The sequence below is a fragment of the Eutrema salsugineum genome, unplaced genomic scaffold (assembly GCF_000478725.1).
Source record: "Eutrema salsugineum unplaced genomic scaffold, Eutsalg1_0 scaffold_12, whole genome shotgun sequence".
Lineage (NCBI taxonomy): Eukaryota > Viridiplantae > Streptophyta > Magnoliopsida > Brassicales > Brassicaceae > Eutrema > Eutrema salsugineum.
The window spans coordinates 6,031,802-6,043,737 of NW_006256895.1; the positions used below are offsets into that span (position 1 = coordinate 6,031,802).

Sequence of the window (11,936 nt, forward strand, 5' to 3'; positions counted from 1 at the left end):
TAGGTTGCATAAATCATTCCAAATCATGTTTTATTTCATGCATTTTAGGTCCTTAGGGTTTGTTTTAGAACTTAGGAGATGCATTAGGTCCAAATGAGTCTTTGCATGTTTTGAGTGTTTATCAGGTGAATTTGGAGCTGAAAAGATGAATCCAGAAGGTGGAATGGTGAGCAAAGCTTGAAAAGTGGCAAAAATTGGGTCTTTGGAGGTTATCGGCCATTCTCGCTGGCCAGGAAGGTTTTACCGGCCATTTTCATGTACCGCGGGAAGCTTTACCGGCCATTTTCATGTACCGCGAGTGAAGTGTATCGGCCAAAATCTTCGGGTGTAAACATGTCTCAGAAATCGCCTGTCCGGGGAACCTTCCAGTCCGATTCAGATGGCGGGTGCTTCATGGAAGTTGGAGAAGACTTGATCACGGTTTCATAGCAAGTAGAATCACGGAATTCGGACGCCTGAGCAGGAAGTTAAGCTCGTCGGAAGGAACCCCTGTATCGCTGTTATCTCGGACCGAGCCGATGAGTTCGGAAGAATGCGAAGGACGGAGTACTTTCAAGCCGATTCAGTTTCCGGGGCCTTCATGAGAATCAGAGAAATTTGAGTTCGCTTTCCATAACATCCGAGATCAGTCAATTCTGAGCTTTGAGCAGAAAGATACGGTCTCCAGAATGGACACATGTATAAACGGCTCTCTCTGATCGTGTAAATGCATTGCAAAGATGAGCCCTCCAGGAAGCCTTCCACTTCCCAAGCACTGAAGCTTCCTTCATCAAAGTTGGATTCATATGAGTCCTCTGTATTCTGCAACCGGAACCACTCAATTCGGACAAGTCTCCAGGAAGTTAAACTCTCCGGAACGCGAGATGGTCCAGACAGCCCAGAATGACTAAGTTAAACATGCCGCGATGGAATGCCACGGTCCACACTTGGCCGTGGCAACTTTCACACACCCTCGGCGAATGACACAATCTTCATGCCACGGTCTACACTTGACCGTGGCAAACACACACTTGGCTGAGAGGAACTTAGCAACCATTCCGCGATTAACACGGCCTAAATGCCACGGTCTGAGGCTTGACCGTGGCAACTTCTTGCAACCTTCGGCGATTGGCACGAGCTGAATGCTACGGTCTGGGACTTGACCGTGGCAAATGAACAATTGGCTGGAGGCAACTTTTACACATCTTCGGCGTTTGACACGGTGACTTGCCACGAGTTCCAGATGAAGATTGATCAGACCGTGGCATCAAAAGGAACCAAGAACACAAGTGAAGGCTTTGACACGGTCAGGATTGCCACGGTCACACCAAGAACACACCAGACCGTGGCAAACCCATACTTGCCCATCAAGTCCGGGTCAGTACCCGGTTTGTTCCGGGTTGACCCGGTTCGCCCAAGCCTCCTTTATAAGGTTTTTATACCTAATTTGTAGAGAACCTTGAATCTACTTTTAGTTTTCTTTTCCCCTTTGGTGAAAACCTACTTAATACACTTTGTTTTAGAGAGATTAATATCGATATTTTTATCCTGTTCCATCATTTCTTATCATCAAATCAAACTTCTAATCATGATTAACAACACATCTTGCAAAGGATTTAGTGTGTTGATCATGATTAGTGAGTAGTCACCTTAATGAGGTTCTAGATGTGTAGGTTAGGGTGCTAAAGTGTTAGATTAGGAGTGCTTAGGGCTAGATTCATTGATTCATTTCTCTAAACAACTGTTCTCTATGCTAGATCCTTGATAATCACTTGAGATCTAGATTCTGGGAATTTCATGCACCAAAAGTGTTTGATGAAATTCCTGAAAGAGTTGTATTAGAGGTTTAAGCATTTTTCTGCATGATGATGTATTGTTATTTGCTTGAATGATCATTGAGAACTGTTTATTAATGCATATTGATTCATATTTCACAAATGGGAATTTGGTTTGAAAATGGATTAGTATAGGGGTTAATACCTTCATGAGAGGATTAACCTAGATTAGAGTTCTTAATCATTTGAATCATGTCTCATCATTGTCATTAGCATTTCTAGTTTAGCACCAAAGCACCCTAACCAACTATCATGTCTAGAATCTCATGCCTCCATCATATCATATTCACATCATTTGTCATTGTCATTTGTCTTTAAACCTGTTTAAGTTTGTTAGTTGTCATTAGTTAACCAAAAATCACTCTTGTTTGCTTGAATTAAGAACATAATCACATAGTTTAGTGTCTAACACCACATCTGGATTGATAAACCTCTTTGTGCTACATTGACAAGGGGATTGATAGCCCTGAGACCATAAAAAGTCTTGTCTATCAACGATTCTAGCTCAAGTATGTATATCGGTATTCACAAGCCTATTTAAGCAATGCATCAAAGGATATTTTCATTTCAAGTTCAGGGTTATCACTTAGCTAGAGTTGAGTGTAATTCAGACTTGCTTCTCAGATTCAAATCGTTTCAAGCTTTACAAGCACAGAATGAGTTTCACAAGCATATTTAGTTCAAGTTCTCAAGTGATTTACTCTCTAGGAAAAAATCTATCATTGCTCCTTGCACTGGTGCAATCCTACATGATGCAACTAGACTCGATCTTAAAATGCGAGATGCAACTAGAATGATGTAATTTATCACATGTATTAAGCTAAATGAGACTCAAGAATGCAAAAGTCAAATAAGAACAAAGAAAACAAGATCAGAAAACACAAAGCTCCTCCCCCACACTTAGATAACACAGTCCCTTGTGTTATAAAAGCGTGTGAGAGAAGTGAAAAGACAAACTGAACGAATGCAATATGATATATACAAGATGCATATGTACAAGGTTTGAAGTCGATACCTTAGTCGGAGAGGTCGGATCCCAAGTAGTGCGAGGGATTCGATGTTGAGCAGGATGGAGTGGGCTGACGTGGTGGGCTGCTTTCTAAGGGTTCAGGCAGGAAAGCCGTGGCTGGATCGATCCAGTCTTCTTTGCCTGGTGGAAACTCCGGGTTCCTCGTGTTTGAGTTTTCTCCAACTCCTTCTTCTGTAATCGGTGCGGTTGAGGTCGCTGAGTTCTTATCTGGCGAGGATGGCCTCGTGCGCTGCTTTACCTTCTTCTTCAAATGCCTCACACAATCCACCAATGCGTGGATGGTTTTGTCTTGCCACTTACACCACTTTTGGAGGGTGTTCACTCGCGAATACAGCTTCTTGGTGTGGTATTCAGGCTCACCCCACACTTGCGGATCAAAGTGATAGCGGCATGCTCCGATCCTTCTCTCATAGTGTCTCTGCTCCTCGTTATCACAATCTTCCAGGCCATTATTGTTCTTGGGTTTGCTGGGTGCTGCCTTGGTGCATTTGCGTGTTGGTGGGTCGAGATCTGGGTTATACAACTGGTCTTTGAGAACGTAGAATGAGACGTTACACTGCTTGTCGAGCATGGTGAGGCTTCGGTTAGGCAGTAGAACCTGCATGCCGTCTCTATGCAGTAGGGTGAAGTTGTAAACCCATTTGTCCTCTGACTTGCCTCTGAAGAAACCACTTTTGCTTAGGTATAACTCATCAATGAGATTCGGCTTCTTTGGTGAATCAGGGAATATAAACCCTTGAGCCCTCAGGATCTTGGTGACTATCCAACCGTTCTGAAGTCTTCTTGCTCCTCGCTTCTTGCGGTCGCACCATACATTGTGCCGATAAGTGAGCATTTGAATGGCAAAGAATGCACCCAATGATGGTACATGCAGCGGCCCTTGGAACTCTTTCTTGTTCTTCATTTGAGTGATGAACGACTTCAGTCCGAGTCCCAATAGTTCAAGCTCGGCCGTGTGAATAACACCAGGGTTAAAGGTCGAGAAGAATGTTGATGCTAGGACGCGGTTTGTGTATCTGATCGCAGGGTTCCTTATGCAGCTTGTCTTGCTCTTACCTCCGAGGTAGGGTCCAAAAGATATCGTTTCCCACAAGGCGGCCAACTCATCACGAGGGTACACAAACTTGTCAAGCGTGCTTCCATTCCTTTCAAACCCAAAGATTTCATCAAGCTCCTTGAAACTGACCTTGTAGTGCACGTTATCCATTTCAAACTCAATGTGGCCGAATCCTTTGCCATGTAAACGCTTTGGATCACTCTTGGGGTAGATGATGACCTCCAAGGTTGCAAGAAACTGCTGTGTAATCCCTTCATAGGCAACATCGCTCATCTCAAAGAACTTTGCCAAGCCCATATTCTCAAAAATGAGGGTCACTTCATCAAGTATCTCGAGTTTCTTCAGCAACTCCAAGTCAGGGAATCGACCTTGAGCCACTCTGATTGAGTTAAAGTGGTCCAAGTATTCCTCAGTCGTTGGGAAATGCTCATCCTCGGGCTTGGCCTTTGCTTCTTTCTTGGACTTTTTGTCACCGTTGTCTACATAAGGGACTAAGGCTCCGGGCTCGTCGTCATCAGATCCCACGGCTGCCTTCTTCCCGTTCCTCTTTGACTCGAGAGCTGGTGCCAGAGTGAGCTCAGTATTTCTTGCTCGTTTGGGGGTTGGCTCGTCATCGGGTCGCATCGAGGGTTTCTTGCTGGTCTCTCCACTACGTGGCATGGCAACGGCTTTACCCTTCAAAACTCTCTTCTGGCCCGCACTTCTGTTTGTCTCGTGGGTAGGAACGGTTCGGTCTCCGGTCATCTGCAAGGGAGATTCTCAAAGAAACCGTCAGAGCCAAGTATATCGTTAAGCACATGTATCTCAAGATTGGCAAGTACAAAACTTTTTCTCTAGCAGAACTGATATTCATAGCTTTTTCAAACATCAAGGAAAGTAAGAACAAGCCAGAACAACCAATTAGAGACAAGTTATCTAGACATTTCAGCTCAAACACACAAATCATCATTAAGACCGATTCCAAGCGCATTTTCTCAAGAATTTTAAAAACTCAAGAATAAGTGGTTTTAAATGCAATGACCGGTTTTTCGTGTGTTGTCTACCCTGGTGGAATTTACAAAATTGTTCCCAAAGGCCGATATACTCTAAAAGAATCGATTCCACATTTTACAAACATTTAAGCTCGCAAAGAATGAAGGAAAAAGATGAGTTCTTTAAGATGCAAATACCTTTGGGAATGCAAGATTTAAGCTGAACGAGATGCTTATGCAGAGTAGAAAACACCCTAACGAGTCTAGAACGCTTGGAATCATGCAAAATGAACGAGAAATGAGTGAGTTGTGTTCGTGAAATGCAGAGAAAAGAGTCTAGAGGGCAAACTCTGCGTTTTGGCCAAGTATGGAGGTCGGTATGGGCTGGAGCGCGCTTTCCAGCTGGCATTTGGACTGTTGTGGGACTGGTCCCTCCTTCTGCTCCAGCTCCAGCTGTTGACCGCTCCAAAAACTACTTTGACCGAGTGTTGAAATTCAAAATGCCGCGCAACCCTTCAAATGGACGCGGTATGGGGATGACGTGGGCTGTACGGACCAAGCCAAATTTTCTCGTGTTACTCTGAGCTGCCTCGACTTGTTCCACCCCGAGGGTACCAAGCCGAGTTGTCTGAGCCCATGCCAACGAGTAAATTCCCATAGCTTTCACGTCTTTTCTTTGGACCTCGCAAAGCCTCTTCTTCGTTCTAAGTGTTTCATGTGTTCTTGCTTTTGATCATTTCTTGAAACCGAGTGCCTCGGCACGCTCCACCACGAGGGCATCATACCAAGGTCACTTGTTTTTAGCAAAGAACACGTGAGGCTTGGGGGTTTAAACAGGCTGGCATTGGTGTAAACTGGTCGCGGCCTCGGATCAAGGTTTTTGACCGTTTTAAGTGAACATCGCCCCTCGGTATACTTATACCGAGGTGTTTACACCGTGAGCCTCCCCCACACTTGGTTATTTTGCCATAGCACTTCTCAGACACGACCATGATGAAATTAAGTCGAGCAATCTAGCTGAGGTTCTCAAGCTTTCACTCGGTAAAAGATGACCATGGTATGAATATACCGAGGGTCGATACCGAGGCTATATATGCTCTTTGACTTAATTCATCAGGCCGTGTCTTTTTCAAGCTTTCTCTCACTTTCACCCTCAAGGTTCACTGTCTAACTCCTGAAACACTTAACAAACCCTTCAAAAGGCTTCAAATAAAAAGAAAAAGAAGATGAAAAACGAAATATGTACATGGATAAGCTTGGGGTGTCTCCCAAGAGCACTTTGTTTAACGTCGCTAAGTTTGACTTTTCATACCTTTTCAGGCTGATTCCGGTTCAAGTAGAGGAACTGAGGTAGCTCCCTCCCTTGTTTCTGTTGCCAAGTAATGTTTTACCCTCTGGCCGTTTACCACAAAGCCTTGTCCATCTTTTCCTTTCAAAACCACGGCTCCATAGGGTCTTACTTCAAGAATCGTGAACGGACCGGACCACCTAGACCTCAGCTTCCCAGGGAACAGCTTGAGTCTTGAGTTAAACAACAGAACTTGGTCCCCTTCTTTGAACTCTCTCTTGTGTATCTTCTTGTCATGGAGCGCCTTGGTTCTTTCTTTGTAGATCTTAGAGCTCTCGAAAGCATCTAACCGGATCTCCTCAAACTCATGAAGCTGTAAAACCCTCTTCTCTTGTGTGGTCTTGATGTCAAAGTTCAGAAGTTTCACTGCCCACAAGGCTTTGTATACCAACTCAACCGGTAGATGACAGCTCTTCCCATAGAGCAAGTTAAACGGTGAGGTTCCAATGGGGGTTTTGTAGGCGGTTTTGTAAGCCCACAGAGCATCGTCAAGTTTCGTGCTCCAATCCTTCCTGGATGAGTTCACGGTCCTTTCCAAAAGGGCCTTTATCTGACGGTTGGAAACCTCCACTTGGCTGCTGGTTTGCGGATGATAAGGGGTGGCCACCTTGTGCTTTACTCCGTGCTTCTTCAAAAGACTCTCAAGAGTCTTGTTGATGAAATGGCTTCCCCCATCACTGATGACTACTCTTGGTACTGCAAACCGTGGGAAGATGATACTCTTGAAGAGTTTTACCACCACTTTTGAATCGTTGGTCGGAGATGCAACCGCTTCAACCCATTTACTCACATAATCCACTGCTACAAGGATATATTGATTCCCATATGAGCTTACAAAGGGACCCATGAAGTCAATGCCCCAACAGTCGAAGACTTCTACTTCAAAGATTGGGTTTTGGGGCATTTCATTCCTTTTGGATATGTTTCCGTGCCTTTGACAAGCTTTACACCTCGAGACCACTTCCTGGGCGTCTTTGAACATGGTCGGCCACCAGAAACCGCTCTGTAGAACCTTGGCAACTGTCTTGAACGCACCTAAATGACCACCATACGATGAGCCGTGGCATTCTTGTAGCACTGGATGGATCTCTTCTTCGGCCAAGCATCGCCTATAGAGATGGTCCTTGTTAAGCACGTAAAGATACGGCTCATCCCAAAGATACCTCATCATATCTCTAAAGAACTTCTTCGTCTGATAAGTATCAAGGTCTGGTGGCTCTAATCCGCAAGACAAGTAGTTCACAAGATCCGCGAACCATGGAAGGCTTCTTTCCTTGATCGTATTGGCTTCCTCCACCTCTAAGTAAGACCGGACTAACATGAGATGTTCCTCGGGTAAAGCATCATCTATAGGGACCTGTTCTTCAATCCTCAGCCATGAGAGGTGATCTGCGGCTCCGTTTTCAATGCCCTTCTTATCAAGTATCTCCATGTCAAATTCTTGGAGCAATAAGACCCATCTCAAAAGCCTCGGCTTAGCGTCCTTCTTAGACATCAGGTACCTCAAGGCCGCGTGATCTGTGTAAACCGTGACCTTTGATCCCACTAGATAACTCTTGAATATGTCAAATGCAAACACAATGGCAAGCATTTCTTCTCGGTGGTGGCATACTTTTCTTGAGCCGTATACGTCATACATCTTTGATCAGAGAAAATATGCATCATACATCTTTGAAAAGTGGCCGGTGCATTACACAAACCGAATGGCATTCTTCTATAAGCATAAGTGCTATAAGGGCAGGTGAATGTCGTTTTCTCTTGATCTCGGGGGTCTATAGGTATTTGAAAGAACCCCGAGTATCCATCGAGAAAACAAAAATAAGGATGATTAGCTAACCGTTCAAGCATTTGATCAATGAATGGTAAAGGAAAATGATCTTTTCTTGATGCAGAATTCAATTTCCTATAGTCAATGCACCTGCGATGGCCGGTTATAGTTCTTTGGGCTATGAGTTCATCCTTATCGTTTTTCACCACCGTGATCCCACCTTTCTTGGGCACAACGTGTACAGGAGATACCCACCGAGAGTCAGAGATTGGATATATTATCACTGCCTCAAGGAGCTTTAGTATCTCCTTCTTAACCACCTCTTTGAGGTTCGAATTAAGTCGACGTTGGTGCTCAATAGAGGACATGGCTTGGTCCTCTAGGAGGATCCTGTGGGTGCATATATCAGGAGAGATTCCTCTAATGTCAGCCAAGGAATACCCTATGGCTCTCCTGAATTTCCTTATTTCACTAAGTAATGCACGTTCCTCATGCTCAAGCAAGTTATCGTTTATGATCACAGGAAAAGTAGAGTTTAGACCTAAGAATGCATACCTGAGCCCTGTTGGTAGAGGCTTGAGCTCAACAGGGGGTGCGTCTGCCTCATTCCAATCGGCATCAAAGCTGCATTGGCCCGGAACAGCTTCCTCGTCCTTTGTTTCATTCTCGCGCGGTTTACCATCGGCCTCGGTATGAGTTGTCACGGCCATGATATCCCGAGGTGTCTCTTCTTTTCCCTTTGACTCCTCGCTTTCTAGAATGTCGAGGCTGCTCGTGTGGAGCTCCAAAAACCTCGCCTCAGCTCCAAGTTCCCTCGGTTGGTCCAAAAGACGCTTGTACACCTCGCTTTCCTCGTTCAAGTACCCGTGCTCGCTTTGTTCCCGCGTTAAGACCACTTGTAACGGATCCTCTGCGTTCAAATCTTCAAGGAGCTCATCAGCCAGCTCCTCCATTACCTCCACATAGAAAACCTGACCTCCAATGGTCGGTTTCTTCATCATTTCCTTCACGTTGAACTTCATAGTCTCGGAACTGATGTGTAGTTCAATCATTCCTCCTCTCACATCTATTATGGCTCCTGCGGTTGCTAAGAACGGTCGGCGCAAGATGATAGGGTCTAATGGTTCCTCGTCCATCTCAAGAACTATGAAGTTCGTGGGGATTTCTATCTCACCGATCCTCAAAGGTAGATCCTCAAGCAACCCCACCGGTAATCTAACCGATCTATCAGCTAATACAAGAGAGATCTTGGCTGGCTTGTAGCTTTTGTATCCCAATCTCTTGGCCACCGTGTAAGGCATTAAGCTCACAGAAGCTCTAAGGTCACATAAACAGTTTGAGAACTTCAGGTGACCTAAAGCACACGGCAAAGTGAAGCTGCCCGGATCGGATAGCTTCCTTGGTATTGATCTTCTTTGTATTATGGCACTGCACTCATGGCTCAGTATCACCATACCCTGGACTGGAGCTCCTTTGTCTCGTTGAGGATCGCATCCTTTAGAAACTTCCCAAGCTGGGGTATAGCTAAGAAAACATCTATAATGGGTAAGGTGAGTTGCGTGTTCTCCAAGTGTTTCTCAAAGACCGCCTTGGCCTTGTATAGGATTTTCTTTTTGAAACGCCCTGGGAACGGTATCTTGGGTTGATAAGGTGGTGGTGGAACATAGGGCTTTTCAAGCTCGGTTGTCTTTTCCACCTCTTTTCCTTTGTCCTTGATCGGTTCCTTCTCTAAGACCGCTTCTTTACACGCATCGTCTGAGGCTGCCTCCCCCTCTAATTGCTCATTGGCCTCAATGAGCTTTGTCTTAGGCGTTGGAGTTTGTAATTCCTTACCACTCCTCAATGTGATGGCGTTCACATACTCTTTAGGGTTCGGCTCCGGTTTACCTGGTAAAGCCGGGCCTCTTGATGATGTAGAAGCTTGATTCTGCTTAAGCTCTCTGATATCTTGCTGCATTGTCGCGTGCTGGCTCTCAACCCTTTGCTGGCCCTGTAACAGTTGCTGTAGTATCCCACAGACGTCGTTCCCCATTTGATTCTGACCCGTTCCCTGAATCTGTTGTTGATTACCCATCGGCTGCGGATGGAACCCTGGTGGAAACTTGTGTTGCTGCGGTTGGTTGTTGAAGTTGTTACTCTGAGCCGCTTGATTCTGCTGAATGTAGCCGTGCTGTTGCCCACTGAACTGTTGCTTGGGCTGGAAGGTATTCTGAAAGGAGCCTTTTGAGCATAGCTTTGTTGTTGTTGAGCAGGGTACACTTGGTCTTGAGGGTTAGCTACATTCGGGTTTCTGTATGAGAGGTTTGGGTTACTGTTGTAGTTGTTAAACCGCTGATACCTCTGCTGATTCCCTATGTAATTCAGCTCCTCTTGTGTTAGACCATCTTCATTGACATTGTCAAAACTTGGCCCTTGCTCATCAAACTCGCCTACAAAGTGTATTGGCTTTTGAGTCGCCATCAAAACCTTGTCAAGCTTACTCTGAAGCTCTCTTATATCCTTTTTCATGCGCTGGTCATCACTAGATCCCTCTGTACGGTTTGCTCTATCAAAGTCCTCTCCATACGTGTCATTGGACATGGCTAGGTTCTCAACTAGTTCCATTGCCGCAGTGATCTCTTTTCCAAGAAAATTCCCATTTGAAGCTGTAAAGAGTTGGTTTCTGATCTTGGGGAGTGCACCTCGGTATAAAGTACTCAAGAGGGATGCCTCTGAGAAGCCGTGGTGTGGGCATTGGTTAGTGTAGCTTCTAAACCGTTCCCAAGCTTCACTAAAGCTCTCGTTATTGTGCTGCGTGAAACTTGAGATCTGATTCCTGAGCTTAGCCGTGCGTGATGTGGAAAAGAACTTTGATAAGAACGCCAGTTTACACTGCTTCCAGGTTTGTATAGAAACCCTCGGTATATTCTTTTCCCACTGGTGTGCTTTATCACCAAGGCTGAAAGGGAACAAGCATAGCTTGAAGCTATCTTCGGAGACGCCATTTATCTTGGTCTTCTCCAGCCAGACCGTGGAACTTTGAGTTTTGCACCATATTGAGCAGGGAAGCTTTAACTTCAAACTTGTTGTTTTGAACTGGTGGAGCTTGAATCCCAGCTCGGTATTGGTGCGCATTAGCTCGGTCATTCTCTCCAACACAGATTGGAGGATGTTGTCTCTGAATTTGGGGCGGTGGCGGATGAACATGATGGGCTTGTTGTTCATTTCTATTCGCTTGGTGTTGGTTTTGCTGAGCAAGCCGTTCGTTCCTTTGAGCTTGTTGCTGATTAACATAGGCTTGTTGTTCATTTCTTCCTGCCTGCGCCTGATTAGCCTGAGCACCAGGCTGATTATCGTCGTATGGGAAAAGCGATCCTGTGATCCGAGACCTGGTATTCATGCACCTGAAAACAAAACAAGAACTTGGAAAGAAGTTAGTAAAACAAAGGAAAGAAAAGCTTGAACTCAAGAACAAACAAGAGACTAATGCTCCTACAAGTTGGCAACGGCGCCAATTGATAACTAAGAGTTTTCAGGCTCTTAGAAGGGTTATCAATCCCCTTGTCAAAGTAGTATAAGGGGTGTCAAACCAAGCTTGTAAACGAGACACTAGCCTATGTCATTTGTTCACTTAAGTCAAGACAAAATGATAAAAGTTTGGTGACGATGATTAACAGGCAAATAAGCAATAAAGTTAAATAAGAGCAGAGATTTAAACTAATCAAGATGCAAATAACAAACAGGTGATTCAGATGATGATAATGAATGATAAAGGCAGAAGCTTTAGACAGGATATTTGACTCGGGTGCTTCCAAGCTAAACTAATGGGTAAATGAACCATTTCTATCAAGCGATTTCATTTAACTTTGAACTCAAGGCATGTTAATCTTCTCATGAAAGCATTAAACATCTAAACTGATCCTCATTCATACCAAAATCCCTTTTGAGAAGCACGAATCAGTCAGCAAT

The 11,936-nt window shown here is 44.8% G+C and overlaps 1 non-coding gene across 1 annotated transcript; it reads left to right on the forward strand.

Moving 5' to 3' along the window:
- The first annotated feature begins 10,704 nt into the window (after positions 1-10,704).
- LOC112089327 lies at positions 10,705-10,811 on the forward strand. Its single transcript, XR_002900964.1, has one exon. It is a non-coding gene; the product is annotated as a small nucleolar RNA R71 (small nucleolar RNA).
- The last annotated feature ends 1,125 nt before the right edge of the window (positions 10,812-11,936 follow it).